Below are 22,047 nucleotides of genomic sequence, written 5' to 3'. Positions count from 1 at the left end.
TAATGTACGATATTTGTTTTTCTGACGTACTTCACTCTGTTTGACAGTCTCTAGGTCCATACACGTCTCTAAAAATGACCCAATTTCGTTCCTTTTTATGGCTGAATAATATTCCACTGTATACACGTACCACATCTTCTTTATCCATTCGTCTGTCGATGGGCATTTAGGTTGCTTCCATGTCCTGGCTATTGTAAATAGTGCTGCAATGAACATTGGGGTGCAGGTGCCTTTTTGAGTTATGGTTTTCTCTGGGTATATGTGCAGTAGTGGGATTGCTGGGTCATATGGTAATTCTATTTTTAGTTTTTTAAGGAACCTCCATACTGTTCTCCATAGTGGCTGTATCAATTTACATTCCCACTAACAGTGCAAGAGGATTCCCTTTTCCCCACACCCTCTCCAGCATTTGTTGTTTGTAGATTTTCTGATGATGCCCGTTCTAACTGGTGTGAGGTGATACCTCATTGTAGTTTTGATTTTCATTTCTCTAATAATTAGTGATGTTGAGCAGCTTTTCATGTGCTCCTTGGCCATCTGTATGTCTTCTTTGGAGAAATGTCTGTTTAGGTCTTCTGCCCATTTTTGGATTGGGTTGTTTGTTTTTTTAATATTGAGCTGCATAAGCTGTTTATATATTTTAGAGATTAATCCTTTGTCCATTGATTCGTTTGCAAATATTTTCTCCCATTCTGAGGGTTGTCTTTGGTCTTGTTTATGGTTTCCTTTGCTGTGCAAAAGCTTTTAAGTTTCATTAGGTCCCATTTGTTTATTTTTGTTTTTACTTCCGTTACTCTAGGAGGTGGATGAAAAAAGATCTTGCTGTGATTTATGTCAAAGAATGTTCTTCCTATGTTTTCCTCTAAGAGTTTTATAGTGTCTGGTCTTACATTTAGGTGTCTAATCCATTTTGAGTTTATTTTTGTGTATGGTGTTAGTGAATGTTCTAATTTCATTCTTTTACATGTAGCTGTCCAGTTTTCCCAGCACCACTTATTGAAGAGGCTGTCTTTTCTCCATTGTATATCCTTGCCTCCTTTGTCATACATTAGTTGACCATAGGTGTGTGGGTTTATCTCTGGGCTTAATATCCTGTTCCATTGATCTGTATTTCTGTTTTTGAGCCAGTACCATATTGTCTTGATTACTGTAGCTTTGTCGTAGTCTGAAGTCAGGGAGTCTGATTCCTCCAGCTCCATTTTTTTCCCTCCAGTCCGCTTTGGCTATTTGGGGTCTTTTGTGTCTCCATACAAATTTTAAGATTTTTGTTCTAGTTCTGTAAAAAAATGCCATTGGTAATTTGATAGGGATTGCATTGAATATGTAGATTGCTTTGGGTAGTATAGGCATTTTCACAATAGTGATTTTTCCAATCCAAGAACATGGTATATCTCTCCATCTGTTTGTATCATCTTTAATTTCTTTCATCAGTGTCTTATAGTTTTCTGCATACAGGTCTTTTGTCTCCCTAGGTAGGTTTATTCCTAGGTATTTTATTCTTTTTGTTGCAATGGTAAATGGGAGGGTTTCCTTAATTTCTCTTTCAGATTTTTCATCATTAATGTATAGGAATGCAAGCGATTTTGGTGCATTAATTTTGTATCCTGCAACTTTACCATTAGCTCTAGTAGTTTTCTGGTGGCATCTTTAGGATTCTGTATGTATAGTATCATGTGATCTGCAAACAGTGACAGTTTTACATCTTCTTTTCCAATTTGTATTCCTTTTATTTCTTTTTCTTCTCTGATTGCCATGGCTAGGACTTCCACAACTATGTTGAATAATAGTGGTGAGAGTGGACATCCTTGTCTTGGTCCTGATCTTAGAGGAAACGCTTTCAGTTATTCATCATTGAGAATGATGTTAGCTGTGGGCTTGTCGTATATGGCCTTTATTATGTTGAGGTAGGTTCCCTCTGTACCCACTTTCTGGAGAGTTTTTATCATAAATGGGTGTTGAATTTTGTCAAAAGCTTTTTCTGCATCTATCGAGATGATCGTATTGTTTTGTTTTGGGTTTTTTTGCGGTACGCGGGCCTCTCACTCTTGTGGCCTCTGCCATTGCGGAGCACAGGCTCCAGACGCATAGGCTCAGCGGCTGTGGCCCATGGGCCCAGCCGCTCCGCGGCATGTGGGATCCTCCCAGACTGGGGCACAAACCCACGTCCCCTGCATCAGCAGGCAGACTCCCAACCACTGTGCCACCAGGGAAGCCCGATCATATGGTTTTTATTCTTCAATTTGTTAATATGGTGTATCACATTGATTGATTTGAGTATATTGAAGAATCCTTGCATCCCTTGGATAAATCTCACTTGATCATGGTGTATGGCCCTTTTAATGTGTTGTTGGATTCTGTTTGCTAGTATTTTGTTGAGGATTTTTGCATCTGTATTCATCAGTGAAATTGGTCTGTAATTTTCTTTTTTTGTAGTATCTTTGTCTGGTTTTGGCATCAGGGTGATGATGGCCTTATAGAATGAGTTTGGGAATATTCCTTCCTCTGCAATTTTTTGGAAGAGTTTGAGAAGGATAGGTGTTAGCTCTTCTCTAAATGTTTGATAGAATTCATCTGTGAAGCCATCTGATACTGGACCTTTGTTGGAAGATTTTTAATCACAGATTCAATTTCATTACTTGTGATTGGTCTGTTCATATTTTCTATGTCTTCCTGGTTCAGTCTTGGAAGGTTATACCTTTCTAAGAATTTGTTCATTTCTTCCAGGCTGTCCATTTTATTGGCATAGAGTTGCTTGTAGTACTCTCTTAGGATGCTTTGTATTTCTGCAGTGTCTGTTGTAACTTCTCCTTTTTCATTTCTAATTTTACTGATTTGAGTCCTCTCCCTCTTTTTCTTGATGAGTCTGGCTAATGGATTATCAATTTTATCTTCTCAAAGAACCAGCTTTTAGTTTGATTAATCTTTGCTATTGTTTTCTTTGTTTCTGTTTCATTTATTTCTGCTCTGATCTTTATGATTTCTTTCCTTCTACTGACTTTGGGTTTTGTTTGTTCTTCTCTAGTTCCTTTACGTGTAAGGTTAGATTGTTTATTGGAGATGTTTGTTGTTTCTTGAGGTAGGATTGTATTGCTATAAAGTTCCCTCTTAGAACTGCTTTTGCTGCATCCCATAGGTTTTGGATCGTCGTGTTTTCATTGTCATTTGTCTCTAGATATTTTTTGATTTCCTCTTTGATTTCTTCAGTGATCTCTTAGTTATTTAGTAACGTAATGTTTAGCCTCCATGTGTTTGTGAGTTTTACAGTTTTTTCCCCTGTAATTGATTTCTAATCTCATAACGTTGTGGACAGAAAAGATGCTTGATATGATTTCAGTTTTCTTAAATTTACTGAGGCTTGATTTGTGACCCAAGATGTGATCTATCCTGGAGAATGTTCTGTGTGCACTTGAGAAGAAAGTGTAATCTGCTGTTTTGGGGTGGAATGTCCTATAAATGTCAATTAAATCTATCTGGTCTGTTGTGTCATTTAAAGCTTATGTTTCCTTATTAATTTTCTGTTTGGATGATCTGTCCATTGGTGTAAGTGAGGTGTTAAAGTCCTCAACTATTATTGTGTTACTGTCGATTTCTTCTTTTATAGCTTTTGTATTTTATAGCTTTTATAGCTTGTGTATTGAGGTGCCTGTATGTTGGGTGCATATATATTTATAATTGTTGTTTCTTCTTCTTGGAGTGATCCCTTGATCATTATGTAGTGTCCGTCTGTGTCTCTTGTAACATTCTTTATTTTAAAGTCTATTTTATCTGTTATGAGTATTGCTACTCCAGCTTTCTTTTGATTTCCATTTGCATGGAATATCTTTTTCCATCCCCTCACTTTCAGTCTGTATGTATCCCTAGGTCTGAAATGGGTCTCTTGTAGACAGCATATATATGAGTCTTGTTATTGTATCCATTCAGCAAGGCTGTGTCTTTTGGTTGGAGCATTTAATCCATTCACATTTAAGGTAATTATCGATATGTATGTTCCTGTTACCATTTTCTTAATTGTTTTGGGTTTGTTTTTGTAGGTCCTTTTCTTCTCTTGTGTTTCCCACTTAGAGAAGTTCCTTTAGCATTTGTTGTAGAGTTGGTTTGGTGGTGCTGAATTCTTTTAGCTTTTGCTTGTCTGTAAAGCGTTTGATTTCTCCAGTGAATCTGAATGAGATCCTTGCTGGGTAGGGTAATCTTTGTTTTAGGTTCTTCCCTTTCATCACTTTAAATGTGTCATGCCACTCCCTTCTGGCTTGTAGAGTTTCTGCTGAGAAATCAGCTGTTAACCTTATGGGAGTTCCCTTGTATGTTATTTGTTGTTTTTCTCTTGCTGCTTTCAGTAATTTTTCTTTGTCTTTAATTTTTGCCAATTTGATTACTATGTGTCTCGGCGTATTTCTCCTTGGGTTTGTCCTGTCTAGGAGTCTCTGCGCTTCCTGGACTTGGGTGGTTATTTCCTTTCCCATGTTAGGGAAGTTTTCAACTATAATCTCTTCAAATATTTTCTCGGGTCCTTTCTCTCTCTCTTCACCTTATGGGACCCGTATAATGCGAATGTTGTTGCATTTAATGTTGTCCCAGAGTTTTCTTAGGCTGTCTTCATTTCTTTTCATTCTTTTTTCTTTATTCTGTTCCACAGCAGTGAATTCCACCGTTCTGTCTTCCAGGTCACTTATCCGTTCTTCTGCCTCAGTTATACTGCTATTGATCCCTTCTAGTGTATTTTTCATTTCAGTTATTGTATTTTTCATCTCTGTTTGTTCTTTAATTTTTCTAGGTCTTTGTTAAACATTTCTTGCATCTTCTCAGTCTTTGCCTCCATTCTTTTTCCGAGGTCCTGGATCATCTTCACTAACATTATTCTGAATTCTTTTTCTGGAAGGTTGCTTATCTCCACTTCATTTGGTTGTTTTTTGGGGGTTTTAACTTGTTCCTTCATCTGGTACATAGCTGTCTGCCTTTTCGTCTTGTCTGTCTTTCTGTGAATGTGGTTTTTGTTCAACAGGCTGTAGGATTGTAGCTCTTCTTACTTCTGCTGTCTGCTCTCTGGTGGATGAGGCTATCTAAGAGGCTTGTGCAGGTTTCCTGATGGGAGGGACTGATGGTGGGTAGAGCTGACTGTTTCTTTGGTGGGCAGAGCTCAGTAAAACTTTAATCTGCTTGTCTGTGATGGGTGGGGCTGGGTTCCCTCCCTGTTGGTTGTTTGGCCTGAGGCGACCCAACACTGGAGCCTACCCGGGCTCTTTGGTGGGGCCAGTGGTGGACTCTGGGAGGGCTCACACCAAGGAGTACTTCTCAGATCTTCTGCTGCCAGTGTCCTTATCCTCATGGTGAGACACAGCCATGCCTCACCTCTGCAGGAGACCCTCCCACACTAGCAGGTAGGTCTGGTTCAGTCTTCTGTGGGGTCACTGCTCCTTCCCCTGTGTCCCTATGTGCACACTACTTTGTGTGTGCCCTCTAAGAGTGGAGTCTCCATTTCCCCCAGTCCTGTTGTAGTTCTGCAATCAAATCCTGCTAGCCTTCAGAGTCTGATTCTCTAGGAATTCCTCCTCCCATTGCCAGACCCCCAGGTTGGGGAGCCTGACGTGGGGCTCAGAACCTTCACTCCAGTGGGTGAACTTCTGTGGTATAAGTGTTCTCCAGTTTGTGAGTCACCCACCCAGCAGTTACGGGATTTGATTTTACTGTGATTCAACCCCTCCTACCGTCTCATTGTGGCTTCTCCTTTGGCTTTGGATGTGGGGTGTCTTTTTTGGTGAGTTCCAGTGTCTTCCTTTTGATGATTGTTCAGCAGTTAGTTGTGATTCTGGTGCTCTTGCAAGAGGGAGTAATTTGTCCATTCTTTATCTAAAATAATATTTTTGTTAGAATGACCTTATTCTTCAACCCAGGTCATACAGATAAGATGGCATTTTGCATATTTAATATCTAATTTTGTTGATCATTATGCCTTTAATGACGCTGCAGTTATTTCTATCTGTGTATTTTATGAAGTGTTTATCCTGATCTGATTCGTTTTTCCCCTGTGAACCACAGAGCGTCTCTTCATATCTGTAATTTCCAAGCAGGAGTTGGTCCAAAGTAGGCCAAGTCCATGCTGGTGGCTGTTCTGTGTGGTCACGCAGCTCTCTCATGTCTGATGGTGTGAGGGAGACAGAGGAGGTGGCCCGGAGGGCTCTGGGCCTCAGTGAGCTGTACTTTTCCAGGCCTTCCAAAGCTTCTCTTTAAAGAAGCGCTGAGTCCGTGCACAGGCATCTGTGACGGTGAACACAGTGATTACAAACTTAGCTGCTCACTTCCCTTATAGACAGCAAATGCCACGTGCACCTAGGCGTTTTGTACCCACAGGTCTGTAAAAAAGAAAAGTACGTTTAATCAGATGTGCAATGTACAGTTTTAAAATTTGTTTTTATTTTTAAGTGACTTTCTGAAAGGCTTTTCCTCTTCAGAGCTGGTAGACATCAGGCCAGAGTTCCCGGTAGTGACTTAAATCCTGCCCCTGCATTCAAATCCCCAGGGAGCTGTGAAAATATCTTGATGCCTGGGTTGCACCGCAGACGGATGAGGTCAGAATCTCTAGGGGTTGGCCTGAGGTATCCTTATTCTTTCACTATCCCTGTGTTATTCTAAAGTGCAGCCAAGATTGAGAAACACTGCTTTAAGGCCAACTTTTATTTTCTGTGTTCAACCCAAATGCCCTTATTTCCAGTTTCCATTACTAATCCCATGTAATTTTAATGCCCCTGTTTTCTTGGCATATTCTCTGTGGAATGCTGCCGTTATTGACTAGAAAGAGTGGAACACACTGATATTGGCCCTTTGCGGGAGTTACCTGGTGATAGACTTAATCCACACTAATTTACTGTAATTATGAGATATTTGGGAGCATGGGTTATACTGGCGGAGGGGATGGTGGGTGCGTAGGCAGCTGGGGAAGGGCTGTCCAGTTGCCTCTGTGTGTGTTTGGATGTGCTGGTGACCTGACTAGGATTGGAGTTGGGCCCTTGGTGGGGTTGGCAAGCTCTTTGGTGTGGATGGTGAGCAACTATGGTGAGCAACTATGGTGTGGATGGTGAGCAACTAAATGAAATGGCATTTTTTTTTCAATCTCCTCTTCCTTTATTCTGTAAGGGCAGAGAGTAGTAGTAGTAGTAGACAGCTTCTTCTAGCTCCAAAAGCAATGTCACAGGCATATCATTTTTAAATTAGGGAATACTTGTACTTCTGCTCTTTCTCCAGTATTATTTGTTCACTTTAGTATACGGCTTATTGAACAATCTGGTATGCTTTTAAAATGCTCTTCTTAGGTTATTGCTGTAATTACTGTACTGTTCAGGGTCCTTGAATGAGCAGTAATACTCTGCAGTTCATGATGAGTTAAGATACCTCTTAGGAAAGAATCAAATATTGTTCCTCCCTTTGACTAACATTTGGAGATGAAATCTTAGCAATACTGTGGTATATTACTGAGAAACCCTATACCAGTTGGTGCAGAGATGTTTTCTATTGTATGATTCATAAATAACTATTTAATTAATAGAGTACTTAATATATATATGCACACAACTACATAATGCTTTAATTAAAATTACACTAAAAACGTTGTGACAGCATGGTCTTAATTCATATATTCTGCTTTTAATGCTGTGGACAATTTTACCAAGAATTCTCAGCTACGAAAATTAATTAATTAGGATGTTATCTTCCAGATAGTTCTGAAGTAAATGCTTTCCCCCCCCCAACTAGTTAAAATCTTCAATATTTACTGGAAGGTAGTAGACACTGACTTTTTGTGGCTTGAATATCATGGATTTATGTTTACCAGAAGGCATCTTGTAAGCAAATGGAAATGATGTGATTTTAACATCCATTCTGACATGTTTGAATGAGGAAAAGGGCAATGCCTAGAGCACCATGCTTAGTGGAAAACACCTGAATACACTAATGAGTGGTCATCATGCAAGTCTAGTACCAGTAGGTGCTCAGTGATTAATTTAAGAATGAACATACATAAATGAATGAAAAAAGAACCAGCACAGGAAGAGGAGGTATTATTGATGGGGGAAGGTTGCTGAGGACAAATTCTGGAGGTGGAGAGCTTACTGGAAAGAGCATGGATTTGGGAATTAGAGGAATCTGGGTTGAGTCTCAGTTCTACCGACATTGGTTAAGTTCCTTTAGACAACTCGCTTTCCTTCTGTGAGTCTCACTTTCCTCCTCTGTAAAATGAGGAGGGGGATAGTGATGGGCAGTGGTGAGGTTTAATGGGGAGCACTTGGCCCCAAGCTTCTTGACACGTAGACAGAAAACAAATACTAGTTTTCTTCCTCAGCTTGATGGTCTGATGGGAATTGTCATTGATTCCTTAACAGCAGAAGAACTTAAGTTTCTTGTTTTTTGTGTTTTTTTTTTTGACTTGAGACTTTTATTGTTTAATTCTGTCTTGCAAAGACCTGAATCTAGCTTTTTAGCAGGTTATTCCGGAGGGAAAGGAAAGAACAAAGGTTTAAGTGTGTGTGTAAGTTTTCTTTTTTCCAGTAGTAAAATTGAATGATTGGCATCATTGCCATGTTTTCAGTTTGGTCCAGTAGCAGAAGTGGAAGCTCCTTGATGTGCTGCAGGCCTGGAAGTCTGATTCTGTTAGGAGTAAGTAAACTCTTTAGAACATTCTGTAGGAATTTAGCTGTTACCCTGTCTCATTATTTTGGGAGTTATATTAATGGAACTGGATTTTCATTCTCTGCCCTGTCTCTGTATTGTTATTAAAAATTCTAATCTCGTTTCTATTCTTTGTTCTCATTTCTCAATCATATAATTTTCAGTGTACCCCTTCCACAAGGAGCCCTGTGAGTTCTGTCTTTTCTGAAATCATTATTTCTCCTTGAACGTTGTAGGAGCACCCTGGAGGTCATCTACCACCCATTTTACCTCTGCAGTTTTTCCTAACGCACAGTTAAGATCAGTTTTTAAGCAGTGACAGTGTTCCATTGTGTAGGAATAGATGTAATTCAGGTCCTTTCCTGTCGTGAACCCAGAATTTTTTCTCAGCTCCACATGCTCGTCTCTACGTGCCTGTTCCTTCCCTCTGCTTCAGCTCTACCTTCACACAGCCCTTGCCCATGCACCTGCCTCTGTGCCCTTCCTCCATGCTCCTTCCTTCTGCAAAAGACTCCCTGGGGAAAGCTCTGTGATCCCTTGACACTCATACCACATGAGGTCTTTCTGGCTTCTCCCTGGTCAGAACTGACTCCTTCAGGTTCCTGTAGCATCACATGGACCTCAGTTTGACAGTGATGCATTTTTGCCTGTGGTAGAGCTTGTTCTTGGCCTGCCTTTTTCTCACTCCCTGATGGTAGGAGGCCTTGCCTTCTTTACCCTTTGAGTCCTCTCACCCCTTATTCTAGTGCCTTTACATTGTGGCACCCAACACATATCTGATGAATTAAATTGAATACAGTATAAGCTCTGTGACATCCTCTGATCTGGCAAGACAGGGTATACTTAGTTTGGTTTATTTTCTCCCTGAAAAATGTGTGTTCATTTCTTTTTTTTAATGGCAAGAGATTATGCTGCACTTTTGGTCAAGTTTATTTAATTTCCTAGACCACTGATTTTTACAATGAGTGATGGATGGATGAACTGTAATACTAAAGCTGTGCTGTACTGCTTTATAACTCAGCCTTTCAAGTTATGGAAACCAGAACTCCTGAGAGTGGACTTTATTTTCAGGAAGATCACAATAGTAAAGAGCAGTGGAAATGAGTTCTGCTTGGTTAGCAATAAGGTGTCTGCAGAAAACTGACTTTGAGCTTTCCTTTTTACCGAAGAATAAATTTTAATCAATTGACAGTGTAATAATTGACTATTTGAGCTCTCTCTGGTTATGCCTCTTTTATAAGAATTAAGACTATTTTTACCTTGTCTCCGTATACTAGGGAACAGACTCTACAGAATTAAGTATGTGACTTTTGGCCATATCCATATGTTATTACAGAGTTGTCATTTGGGACTTTACTGGCAGATAGACTGTACTTAAGAAAAGAATGTTAGCTCTGAAAATGCGTGTGTCTCCAGACAGTGGCATGTGAATGACTCTTGGTCTTTGTAACAAGCCTATAATTAGCTCACATACTTAAGGCATATGATGAGCTATTATGTCATCCCTCAAATGTTTTATTCCACAGTGAAATGAAATTCAAAATTGGCCAATTACAGTGTTTTTCTATTTCTGGATTGTCTGTCAGTCTAGGGCTGTTATTCATATTTTCAGATAGTCTTGTGAGTTTTTAAAGAAAAGGATAATTTATGTGATTCCATGATGAAATAATCTTTTCACCTCTGAGCTTTCCTAACCCTTTTCTTGTAATGCTGTTATAATATCCATTTAGCAGGGACCTCTGACTACCCACCTTGTGCCTGGCACTGTGTTGAGTGCTTAGGATATATAGTATAAGACTGATGTTTGGAGTTTACAGTCACAAAGAGAAGACAGTTAATGTGTAATAACAGGTCCTGTGGAGCCCATTTCAGGGGAATCTGATCTGATCTAAGCATCAGAGAAGGCATTTAAATTAAAATCTGGAGATTGAATAGTAGTCAGGATAGGTGGGTTTATAAGGGGTAGGAGAATGTTCTAGATAAAAACAAAACACAACACAGAGGTGTGGAGGTAAATATAGTTAGAGGAGTGGTTTCCAAACTTGGGTGCACATTAGAATCACCTGAAGAGTTTGAAAAAGGTCACTGCTTAGATCCCATTCTGAGAGACACTGTTGGATACTTGGAAAACCATTATTGAGGTATTTTGAGCAGGTGGGTGACACAGTATGATTGTGGGAGAAGATCACTGGGCTTCAGCCTGAGACAGATTGCAGAGGGCTGAGGCTGGGTGGGCACAGACCCACTGAGAGGCACTGCAGTGAACTGGGCAACAGAGGAGAACAGCTTGGCGTCAGCTGGGATGAAGAACAATGGTGAGAGTAAAAGTGGGTGTCTTAGACTTTTCAGGCTGTTATAACAAAAATACCACAGCCTGGGTGGTTCATAAACAGTGGGCGTTGATTTCTCACACTTCTGGAGGCTCAGAAGTCCCAAATTAAGGCACCAGCAGATTTGGTGTCTGGTGTGGGCTTGCTGCCTGGTTTATAGGCAGCACCTTCTCGCTGTGTCCTCACATGGTGGAAGGGCTGAGGGACCTCTCTGGGGCCTCTCTGTAAGGGCACTGATCCCACTCATGAGGGCTACACCCACATGACCTAATCACCTCCCAAAGATCCCACTTCCTAAACCAGCACACTGAGGCTTAGGATTTCAACCTATGAATTTTGGAGGAGACGTGAACATTCAAACCACAGCAGTTGGCAAAGAGAAAAGAGGCTAATTAGTTTTGAGAAAATCTGAAGTTAATATCACATAAACCAAATGAAGAGAGTAATTTGAGAATGAGGAAATGTATGAGGTGAGAGGTCAAGCAAGGTGGAAACTGTTGACTGTCCATTTATGCAAGTGACCAGGAGGTCCTTTGTTCAGTAGCATCTTTGCCTAGAGAAGTAGAATATATATGAAAAACCCATCCACATGCAGTAGGCAGTGAGTTTCGTGAACAATAATAGAAAAGTAACTGGTATAATGTGATTAGGAAACACTTAAGGGAAGAGAGAGCATGTGAGTGAGCCTTGAAGGACACGTAGAACTTCAGTAAATGGGAATACACAGCCCAGGAAGAAAAGAACATCCCGTGGTGTGGATGTGGTGTGTCCAGGACCAGAATATATGATTGCTTTTATGAAGTTCCGGCTTTATTTTCCATAATGAGGAGACATTAAAAGTTATGCACTCGGACTGGAGTTAGTCCAGCAGCAAGGTATTGATTGCAGGAGAGGGGGAGAAACTATACTGAGGGCAGGAAAGCCTGATAGGAGAAGACGGTAGTGTTCTAAGCACAAAATGAGAAGAGCATGGCCTAGGATGCTGGAACAGGGAATGAAAAGGGGCAAAGTTGACGCATTTTGAAACAAAAATAATACAGCTTATCAAATAACTGGCTGTAGGGAGAGAAGAAAAAGAGAGTGCTGAGTTGGATTCAACGTTTTGAAATTTGGTGGTTTGAAGAAAGAACTTTTTATTTAACAGTGATAACAGTGACACATGTATATGCTGTTTATTGATTTAGTTGATTATGAGGTCAAAAATATTTCACATTTTGACAGGGAAAGGAAACATGTATTTAATGAACCAACATATAAAAATGTCTTTTTGGTACCAGCAAGATCCATTGTCAGAGTCCTGGTGGAGTGACGTCTCCATGTGAAAGGGAGAGAGGATGTCTCAGATGTGAGTGCTGATTTCTGAGCCCTGCAGGGTCAGTGAGGGTCTTGGATCAGAGTCCCCCCACCTGGGTCAACAGAATTTATGGGGACTCTCAGAACCTGGGGGACGGTAAGTACATACATCAAGGCTCTGAAAGGCACTAGTAGGAGGACTGGTGTGTTTTATGGCTCGTATTATAATCATCTGCCCTAGGGAGAAACGTTATCTTTAGTCATCAGAACTGAAGATTAAAGGGAATTTTACGAATGTTTTGTGTATCCTAGGACTATGAGATTATTTCCTTGGAGAAGCCTGAGTTATTTGAAGATACATGTTTAGCAGTTACCTGGGGAAAGACTGAACTGTTACTTATTCTGAAGTAAATAAGAAGGGGGCATTGGAAGGTAGTATTGCCCATTATGGGCATAAATAAAATTATATTTTAAGTGATCCTAGAAAAATTGCCTGAATTTTGTGGGGTTTTTCTTCCTTCTATTTCATCAAAAGCAGTTTCCTTAGTATCTGAGATTGTCAGCAAGGTTTTAGGGAAAAGAAATGATTATCTTCTTGCCCAATAAGTTTTTGATTGCTTCTTAATGAAGTCTAGATTTCACAGACTGGTTTTGATATGTCAGATGGAAACTAACAAATACAATAAAATCTTGAAACCAGAACCAATAGCCTCTCTGAGGCAGGCTTTCAGAGATATCCTAGTCAGAGGAAGGCCTTATCTCCATAGATGCAGCTCGGACATGGAGCATCCCTGTAGCAGTTTCCTGGCTGAGGCCTCTGTCTGATCTGAACAGGTGCACGTCAGTTAGACAGAAATGTGCTTGGCTCTATATTAGGCAGATCAACGGCCACATCCAGGCAAAGCCTGCAATTGCAGACTCAGAAGTCGTTCAGCACCTAATAAGAAGGAAGTAATTTAGAGAGTGGGATTGAAGGTGACAACATTGGAAGATGAATTAAAATAAGAGACTTTTTGCTGTGCTTGTTCAGGTGTGATACAGTAAATGTAAAAATTCGGGTACATGTTTAGGGGTTGGAGGACTACAGGTAACTGAAAGTTGGTTAAAAAAACACATTAAAAAAATCTTTATTGGAGTATAACTGCTTTACAATGGTTAGTTTCTGCTGTATAACAAAGTGAATCAGCTATACATATACATATATCCCCATATCTCCTCCCTCTCGCGTCTCCCTCCCACCCTCCCTATCCCACCCCTCTAGGTGGTCGCAAAGCACCGAGCTGATCTCCCTGTGCTATGTGGCTGCTTCCCACTAGCTGTCTATTTTACATTTGGTAGTGTATATATATCCATGCCACTCTCTCACCTCTCACTTCGTCCCAGCTTAACCTTCCCCCTCCTTGTGTCCTCAAGTCTGTTCTCTATGTCTGCGTCTTTATTACTGTCCTGCCCCTAGGTGCTTCAGAACCTTCTTTTTTTTTAGATTCCATATATATGTTAGAATACGGTATTTGTTTTTCTCTTTCTGACTTACTTCACTCTGTATGACAGTCTCTAGGTCCACCCACCTCACTACAAATAACTCACTTTTGTTCCTTTTTATGGCTGAGTAATATTCCATTGTATATATGTGACACATCTTCTTTAAACATTCATCTGTTGATGGACACTTAGGTTGCTTCCATGTCCTGGCTATCGTAAATAGAGCTGCAATGAACATTGTCCTGGCTATTGTAAATAGAGCTGCAATGACCACTGTGGTACATGACGCTTTTTGAATTATGGTTTTCTCAGGGTATATGCCCAGTAGTAGGATTGCTGGGTCGTATGGTAGTTCTATTTTTAGTTTTTTGAGGAACCTCCATACTGTTCTCCATAGTGGCTGTATCAATTTACATTCCCACCAAGCGTGCAAGAGGGTACCCTTTTCTCCACATCCTCTCCAGCATTTGTTGTTTGTAGATTTTCTGATAATGCCCATTCTAACTGGCGTGAGGTGATACCTCATTGTAGTTTTGCTTTGCATTTCTCTAGTAATTAGTGATGTTGAGCAACTTTTCACGTGCTTCTTGGCCATCTGTATGTCTTCTTTGGAGAGATGTCTATTTAGGTCTTCTGACCATTTTTGGATTGGGTTGTTTGTTTTTTTAATATTGAGCTGCATAAGCTGTTTATATATTTTGGAGATTAATCCTTTATCCCTTGATTCATTTGCAAATATTTTCTGAGGGTTGTCTTTTCATCTTGTTTGTAGTTCCCTTTGCTGTGCAAAAGCTTTTAAGCTTCATTAGGTCCCATTTGTTTATTTTTGTTTTTATTTCCATTACTCTAGGAGGTGGGTCAAAAAGAATCTTGCTGTGATTTATGTCATAGAGTGTTCTGCCTATGTTTTCCTCTAAGAGTTTTATGGTGTCTGTTCTTACACTGAGGTCTTTAATCCACTTTGAGTTTATTTTTGTGTATGGTGTTAGGGAGTGTTCTAATTTCATTCTTTTACATGTAGCTGTCCAGTTTTCCCAGCACCACTTATTGAAGAGGCTGTCTTTTCTCCATTGTGTATTCTTGCCTCCTTTATCAAAGATAAGGTGACCATATGTGTGTGGATTTATCTTTGAGCTTTCTATCATGTTCCATTGATCTATATTTCTGTTTCTGTTCCAGAACCATACTGTCTTGATTACTGTAGCTTTGTAGTATAGTCTGAAGTCCAGGAGCCTGATTCCTCCAGCTCCGTTTTTCTTTCTCTTGATTGCTTTGGCTATTCGGGGTCTTTTGTGTTTCCATACAAATTGTGAAATCTTTTGTTCTAGTTCTGTGAAAAATGCCATTGGTGGTTTGATAGGGATTGCATTGAATCTGTAGATTGCTTTGGGTAGTATAGTCATTTTCACAATGTTGATTCTTCCAATGCAAGAACATATCTCTCCATCTGCTGGTATCGTCTTTAATTTCTTTCATCAGTGTCTTATAGTCTTCTGCATACAGGTCTTTTGTCTCCTTAGGTAGGTTTATTCCTAGGTATTTTATTCTTTTTGTTGCAGTGGTAAATGGTATTTGTTCCTTATTTTCTCTTTCAGATTTTTCATCACTAGTGTATAGAAATGCAAGCGATTTCTGTGTATTAACTTTGTATCCTGCTACTTTCCAAATTCATCAATTAGCTCTAGTAGTTTTCTGGTAGCATCTTTAGGATTCTCTATGTATAGTATCATGTCATCTGCAAACAGGGACAGCTTTATTTCTTCTTTACCTATTCGGAATCCCTTAATTTCTTTTTCTTTGATTGCTGTGGCTAAAACTTCCAAAACTATGTTGAGTAATAGTGATGAGAGTGCACAACCTTGTCTTGTTCCTGATCTTAGCAGAAATGATTTTGGTTTTTCACCATTGAGAGCAATGTTGGCTGTGAGTTTGTTATATATGGCATTTATTATGTTGAGGTAAGTTACCTCTATGCCTACTTTCTGGAGGGTTTTTATCATAAATGGGTGTTGAATTTTGTTGAAAGCTTTTTCTGCATCTATTGAGATGATCATATGATTTTTCTCCTTCAATTTGTTAATATGGTTTATCACATTGATTGATTTGCGTATATTGAAGAATCCTTGCATTCCTGGGATAAACCCCACTTGATCATGGTGTATGATCCTTTTAATGTGCTGTTGGATTCTCTTTGCTAGTATTTTGTTGCAGATTTTTGCATCTATGTTCATCAGTGATATTGACCTGTAGTTTTCTTTTTTTGTGGCATCTTTTTCCGGTTTTGGTATCAGGGTGATGGTGGCGTCATAGAATGAGTGTGGGAGTGTTCCTCCCTCTGCTATATTTTGGCAGACTTTGAGAAGGATAGGTGTTAGCTCTTCTCTAAATGTTTGATAGAATTTGCCTGTGAAGCCATCTGGTCCTGGGAAGGAAGATTTTTAGTCACAGTTTCAATTTCAGTGCTTGTGATTGGTCTGTTTATATTTTCTTTTTCTTCCTGGTTCAGTCTCAGAAGGTTCTGCTTTTCTAAGAATTTGTCCATTTCTTCCAGGTTGTCCATTTTATTTTCATATAGTTGCTTGTAGTAATCGCTCATGATCCTTTGTGTTTCTGCAGGGTCAGTTGCTACTACTCTTTTTTCATTTTTAATTCTGTTGATTTGAGTCTTTTCCCTCTTTTTGTTGATGAGTCTGGCTAATGGTTTATCAATTTTGTTTATCTTCTCAAAGAACCAGGTTTTAGTTTTACTGATCTTTGCTATCGTTCCCTTCATTTCTTTTTTATTTATTTCTGCTGTGATCTTTATGGTTTCTTTCCTTCTGCTAACTTTGGGGGGGGTTTTGTTCTTTTTTCTCTAACTGCTTTAGGTGTAATGTTAGGTTGTGTATTTGAGATGTTTCTTGTTTCTTGAGGTAGGATTGTATTGCTATAAACTTCCCTCTTAGAACTGCTTTTGCTGCATCCCATAGGTTTTGGGTTTTCATGTTTTCGTTATTTGTTTCTAGGTATTTTTTTAGTTTTCCTTTGATTTCTTCAGTGATCTCTTGGTTATTTAGTAGTGTATGTTTTAGCCTCCATGTTTTTGTATTTTTTACAGATTTTTTCCTGTAATTGATATCTAGTCTCAGAGCGTTGTGGTTGGAAAAGATACTTGATACAATTTCATTTTTCTTAAATTTACTGAGGCTTGATTTGTGACCCAAGATATGACCTAACCTGGAGATGTTCCATGAGCACTTGGGAAGAAAGTGTAATATGCTGAAAAACACATATCTTTTTGAATACAGTACAGAGGATCTTCTAAAATAGCAAGAAATATCAACTTGTACATACTAAAGATGATATTTGCTCAGTACAGTGCTTGACTTTCAAGGCTGGAAAAGGAGAAGAGGTTTACTTGGTGCCATTATGAGTTTATGGTATGATTAGAGAGGCAAGAGCTCTTGAGATAGTCACTTGTAAAGGTACTACATGTGATGTATATAAATTTGTTTTAAGTTATATTTATTCATGTTTATTCACTCGTTGATTAATTCAGTAATTTCTTTATTCCACAGAAACTTAATTTCTGAAGTGGTGATGAAAACAACAGAAGAAATAGAATTTATATTCCTATGGGGGGGGGGGACAGACAATAGCAAGTAAACCTATAAGCAAGAAAATTTCCGAGAGTGTTAAAAGCTGTGGAGATGCTAAACCAGGTTGAAGTGATGTAGTGTCTGGGGATGGGGCAGGGCTACCAACTTAGACTGTTGTCAGTGAGACCTGGTGAGAAGAAGAGGAGATGGAGCTGACTCCTGAAGGAGCAGGGTCATCCAAGTGGCCCCGAGGCAGGAAGTAGCATGTGTGCTCAGTTAGCAGAAAGTGGATGGCATGGCTGGGGAGCAGAGTGAGGAATAGAGGCGGGGGAGGAAGCCTGAGGCACAGCAGGAGCACAGGTTATGTCGGGCTTGTTCCAGTGGGTGGGACTTTAAGGAGAGTGGAATCCTTTGGTAGGTATTGAGCAGGAGTTTGAAGCTTCTTGCCCTGACTGCTGTGTGGAGAACATAAGTGGGAGGAGAGGCAGGGCTGCTGGGTAGAATCCAAGGCTGCAGTCCATAAGGCAGGTGCCACTGTCTTAGGATAAGGCAGGAAGCAGACAGCTAGGCTATATGAGGCTCTCCAATTACAAGAGAGAAAATTCTGTGGTAAAGGTGAACCCTGAAAAGGGAGTGGCATCCCAGCTGAACTCTGAAAGGTTCAGCATGAATTAAACATGAACGTGTAGAGAGGAAGGAGAAAGGCTTTTCTAGGAGGTTGGAAGGCAGGGGTGGAGATGGCACGAAGGGGGCACAGCCCACTCCCCTGCTCTCCTAAGAAAGCAGAACAAACATGCATTGATGTAAGGTCATGTTCCTGACACTGGAATCACTTGGGGAGTTTTAAAAAATATTAATATCTGGTCCCCAGCCCTGGAGATTCTGATGTCCTTGGCATGGGGTGTGGTCTAGTATGCACGTCACTGTAATGTGCAGCAGGGTTGAAAACCACTGCTGTAGGATCGTCAGTGTAGCTTCTGAGACACAGGCAGGAGGCTTTGAGCCTAGCAAAAAATGAACGAAGCGGGCTGAGTGCATGATTTGGGAGCAGAGCACAGCAGTGCTTTTGAAGTTTTCTCAATTATGGGACTCCTCTGAGATGTTCATGTAAAACCCAGGCTCCTAGAGTCCTCCCATGGAAACTCTGATTACCGTACCTAGGAAGGCCTATGTTTAGTGTGTTCCCTTTATGGTTGTGGAAACATTGAACTGGGTAAAAGATCTCAGTGCTTTTGTTTTCTGATAAAGAGAGTGAAGAGGACACATCTGGTGGAAATGAATGTCAGTTTCAGTTGTCTAGCAGGAAGGCTAGGGGACCAAGCCAGCTTCAAGGTGCCATCTCAGCAGTGTACTCTGTGAGCAGGGGGAGCCCTGAGGCCAAGAGCTGAAGTCAAAGCAGTGCTTTCAGCGGTTTGGTGGAAGACAAATTCAGGCAGATTCTCTTGGAAGAGGCTTGGTCAAGGAGAGATTGAAGGTGTGTGGGATCTCAGCAGGAAAGGTAACGGGTGAGATGGTAGAGAGCGATGTGGTTTGGCATCCACAGTATTAGGAGGCCAGTGAATGTGGTATATTGCTGACTTCAGTCATTTTATTATTTTTGCCAGTTCCCCGTGGTGTTCATAACACCCACACACTGATGAGTGGAAGTTATGCCAGTGGAGTCATCAGTTCACTTGATAGTGAGTTGTCTTTTCATAGTTTTCATGTTATTCTATGGGGCTGTGATACTGGCATCAGTAGAAGTATCCACCATCTCTCAGCCTCACACTTCCCATTTGTTAGGAATTAGGACTCTGCATTTTCCCTGTACTGCATGTCTCTGACCCCTAAATGATTGCATCCAAAGAGAAGGCACTTCTTCTTATCAGCTCCTAATTTTATCCCAGTAATTCTTTTCTTTAGAGAAATTCTCTTGTACATTTAATCAGCCCCTTTTTATTCACTAGCTGTCAGTTACAAACGAAGTGAGGATGCCAGAGAGGGATAAGGTCTGAGCCCTGCTGAGTCTATTGGGAACAAAATCGTATCACGTATTGTACCCGGGGAGACTCTGTGGTCCAGAGATTGATACTGATGTTCAGAGGAGAGAGAAAGTGATTCTTTTGCCTTAGAGAACTAGGTCTCTTAAATGTCTTTTTGGAGGAAGTTGCTGACCTTGAAGGATGGGTAGGATTTAGAAAGCTATGGATACTGGAGTATTTCAGGCAAGAAGGAACAGTGTAAATTAGGGACACAAGAATCTACTACTGGCAAATGGTTTAATTTGACTAGGGCATGTGGGGCATGAAGAGGTATTCTGGAAAATAAGATGAAAAACCAGGTTGGAGCCTATTAAGAAGAGGTGTGACAGCCAGTGGGAAACGTACTTTATTCTATAGGCAGTAAGGGGCCCTTGGAGATTTTCCAGCAGGAGAATAGAAGAGAAACCAACATTTATTGGGTGTGTGCTTTGCACGTGCCAAGAAGTATTCTTTCCGAAAGTGATTCCTCTAGGTGACCTGAGGGATAATATTATTCAGGCAGTGTAATTGGGCTACGTGTTTAGAATTGTTTGGGGAGGGAAGAGATCGGAGATGGGAACATCATTGTCATAGCCCACGTCTGACATGTAATTATTTTGGCATAGAAATAAAGAGGTGATATAAAAAGATTTTTATTTACTGAGTAATATTTATTGAGCTCTTACTCAGTGTTCCAGGCTCTGGGCTATGGCAGTAAACCAGGCAGTCCAAGACTCTCATAGAGCCCACATTCTTGTGGGTGAGACAGATTTTACCAGCAGGAAATGATCAGGCAGTGACAAGGAGATTCAGAGAATGAAAACAGGGAGATGAGACAGAGGCTGATCTGGTGACGTCTTTAGACTGAGTGGTCAGGGAAGGCCTCCCTGAAGAAGTGACCTTAAACAGACACTTGAATGATAAGGAGGAACCAGCCTTGAGAAAATTAGGAATGGGTTGTGGGGAGAGCAACCGAGGCAGAGCGAATGTTTAGCATAAAGGCCCTAAAAGGGGAACCAATTTAGTGATTCTGAGGAGCAGAAGGGTGAGGCAGGGTCATGTTATTTGTCAGTGGAGTGTAAAGGGGGGGGGTCTAGGAAGAAGTCAGAGTTGACTCTTGGGGTTCAAACATTGGAGACTGGAAAGTCGTAGCACCATTGTTTGGAAGCTGGACCAAGTGTAGGTGAAGGTGATGATTTGTTTTGGACATTTGTGGTTTAATGTTGAGAGGTCAGGTCACATCAAGATACCTAGGGCCTTGAGCTTGGGAGGGGAGTAGGATTGGAGATAGAGATTTGGGAATCATCTGCCCAAAGGAATTCTTTGAGGCTGTAGGAAAGGTGGGGATGTCTAGGAAGTTAGAACAGAGGGGGAAGCCAAAGGCACAGCCATGAGGATGGTTTACTTTGGGAACTAGAGGATGACTTGGGAGAAAGAGTATTGGGATAACCAGGGAAGTCCAGAGTTTGAGCATCGAAGGCAGGAGGAATCATACTGTCATATGGTCCTGAACCAGCCAGGCACACAAATACACTGTTTTGTTTTGTGACTCTCATGCAGCGAAGACAGTCCAGCTAAGACAGTTATTTCATTAGTTTATAATTTCATGCATTTGATATTACTGCCTGTCTTGGTGTATTCAAATTTAGAATTGTAATGCAGGCTTCGAGAGAGGGATTAAACAAAACTGCAGCCTTTTCTTGGTCAGAATTTCTTAAACATGCTTTGTCATATGCTAAAATATACCCTTCCAGAGGCAGAAATCAAACAGTTCCTTTAAACTGAAAATTGTCTATTAGAAGATGAATTCATTTTAAAATAGCTTTTCCAAATTGGCCACCAGGTAGTGTAAACATTACTTTTAAGTTGTTCAATGTACAAGTGAGTGATTATTATTAAATTTAGAGATTGGTTCAAAATGGCAGAGTAGAAGGATGTGCGCTCACTCCCTCTTGCAAGACCACTGACATCACAACTAACTGCTGAACAATCATCAACAGGAAGACACTGGAACACCAGAAAAGATACCCCACATCCAAAGACAAAGGAGAAGCTGCAGTGAGGCGGTAGGAGGGGTGCAATCACAATAAAATCAAATCTGATAACTGCTGGGTGGGCAACGCACAGACTGGAGAACACTTATACCACAGAAGTCCACCCACTGGAGTGAAGGTTCTGAGCCCCATGTCAGGCTTCCCAACCTGGGGGCCCAGCAATGGGAGGAGGAAATCCCAGAGAATCAGACTTTGAAGGCTAGGGGGATTTGATTGCAGGACGTCGACAGGACTGGGGGAAACAGGGACTCCACTCTTGGAGGGCACACACAAAGTAGTGTGTACATCGGGACCCAGAGGAAGGAGCAGTAACCCCATAGGAGACTGAACCAGACCTATCTGCTAGTGTTGGAGGGTCTCCTGCAGAGGTGGGGGGCTGCTGTGGCTCACCATGGGGACAAGAACACTGGCAGCAGAAGTTCTGGGAAGTACTCCTTGGCGTGAGCCCTCCTGGAGTCCGCCACTAGCCCCACCAAAGAGCCTGTAGGCTCCAGTGCAGGGTTGCCTCAGGCCAGACAACCAACAGGGAGGGAACTCAGCCCCACCCATCAGCAGACAAGCGGATTGAAGTTTTACTGAGATCTGCCCACCAGAGCAACACCCAGCTCTACCCACCACCAGTCCCTCCCATCAGGAAACTTGCACAAGCCTCTTA

General features: G+C 40.9%; 1 protein-coding gene across 1 annotated transcript in view; it reads left to right on the top strand.

The window, feature by feature from the left end:
- MEI4 (meiotic double-stranded break formation protein 4) overlaps positions 1 to 22,047 on the top strand; it is a 202,866-nt gene that overhangs the window by 10,285 nt on the left and 170,534 nt on the right. The window lies entirely within an intron of this gene.

Source organism: Pseudorca crassidens, chromosome 13 (assembly GCF_039906515.1).
Source record: "Pseudorca crassidens isolate mPseCra1 chromosome 13, mPseCra1.hap1, whole genome shotgun sequence".
Taxonomy (NCBI): Eukaryota; Metazoa; Chordata; class Mammalia; order Artiodactyla; family Delphinidae; genus Pseudorca; species Pseudorca crassidens.
This window is presented reverse-complemented; position numbering and strand designations above follow the sequence as displayed.